Below are 1,916 nucleotides of genomic sequence, written 5' to 3'. Positions count from 1 at the left end.
TTCTGTTTCCTATTTCACTGAAACCACACCAGCTGGATTACACTATGACACATCAAGCCCCTGTTCAAACCAGTATTTACTAGTATTTAGTATGCATGTACCAGATCATTAATCTCTGCATCACTTCAATTTATGGACTTGAAATTTGTCCAACTTGTTACTGCAGAACTAATTCCTACTGTTGCAGAACTGTAAACAGAGATGGTCTTGGGCAAGTTTATGCTCATAATTAATCATACAATGTAAAGAGTTGTAACCAGGAGTTTGGCAAGCCAGACTTTTTTCTTCTAAGAGAGGATCAACCAGTCAGTTGAGGCTGATCAACTGTGTCATGAAAGCTTTTGTGAGGGGTTTGTTTGTCAGTGTTGGTTGCTCCCATTTAAAAAAAAAAACTTCTTACATGGTTTATGTGAGATTAAACTTAATAATCTTTTTTTTCAGTGACACCACAGAATTACTTTATTGTGTTTTTTTGGTTATTCCAAATAAAATGACATTTAGGGAAAGGGAAGTTAGTTCTGCTTCCCTAAACATACATGCTCCCAAAGCAGAATTTTCTCTTCTTTTTATCAGGTATTTGAGTGTTTTCTGGAACAGAAACTTTTTCTCCTTTTTTTTGGTAGGAGGCTGGTGGAGGTATGTTATTTATTTTACAAACAAGATGGTCTGATATGAAATGCTTATATTATGAATTGTCAGATTTTTTACAGCTTTTTTTTTCAGTGACATAGGCTGTCCCATCTGGCTCAGGAGATAAGGGTGCTGTACCAGATGCATATGATACAGAAAAAGCTACTACAGAGAACTTACAGCATGAACTGTATACACTCTGTGAAAACCACTAGCATTTTAAAATATTGTCTAAATTCCTTTTTATAAATTTCCTTGGTCAAATTTGTACAAAACCCAAGAGGCTCATGCCTCTGGTATGATTTTTTATTTGGATGCATGTAAAATAATAAGTTTCTTCAAGGAATTCTACTTTTAAGGATACAGATTTGAATATTCAGTATTAGTTGTAGTCATGCCTTTCTAATGTTCCACTTTATTACATGTTTATTAAATCCTGTGTTCACGTGATTAGAATTTACACAACCTGTAACAATTTGCATGAGGCAGAACAGGTCATTGACTTTGCTAGCTTGGAAGCTTTGAAGCCCTGCATATTTTGCACACTGAACAGCAGTAAAGTAGCTAAACCCAAACCTCAGCTCTGAAATAGGGCAGAAAGGTTTCCCTGTGGGGCAGAAAGGTTTCCCAGTACCTGCCCAAGTCCTGGAAGTGTTCACTCCTTGTGTGGCTGCTCCAAACAAGTAATGAAACAGCACAATTAATTCGTTCAGGACCAACTCGTGTGTGTGTGTGTGGTGTGAGCCTGCCCAGCTCCTGTCAGGGCACGGGGGTCATAAAATCATAGAAAACTGCTGAGGGGTTGAAAGGGACCTTGAAGACCATCTAGTCTCAGCCCCCAGCCGTGGGCAGGGACACCTTCCACTAGATCCAGCTTGGCCTTGAGCAGTGTCAGGATTGGGGCATCCACAGCCTCCCTGGGCAACCTCTGCCAGCACCTCACCACCCTCATAGTGAAAAATTTCTTTGTAATATCTAACCTAAATTTCCCCTCTTTCAATTTGTACCCATTATTCCTTGTCCTATCGCTACAGGATGGGATAGGGTAGGGTAGGGTAGGCTAGGCTAGGCTAGGCTTTGAGCCTCATTGCCCATCCCTCGGGCACCCCCGAGACGAGGCACCCGCAGATCCCCACCCTTCTCTGCCCTCCCTTCTGACGGGAGCCGGGGAAACCCCAGGGTACCCTCGACCCCCGCCCCGGCGCTCCCAGGCCGCCCCATCCCCTCCCCGAGGGTGTGTCCGCCCCATCCCCTCCCCGAGGGTGTGTCCGCCCCATCCCCTCCCC

Source organism: Lepidothrix coronata, unplaced genomic scaffold (genome assembly GCF_001604755.1).
Source record: "Lepidothrix coronata isolate B3197 unplaced genomic scaffold, Lepidothrix_coronata-1.0 Scaffold292, whole genome shotgun sequence".
NCBI lineage: Eukaryota > Metazoa > Chordata > Aves > Passeriformes > Pipridae > Lepidothrix > Lepidothrix coronata.
The sequence above is the reverse complement of the archived record's forward strand: the minus strand, read 5'-3'. Positions refer to the sequence as shown.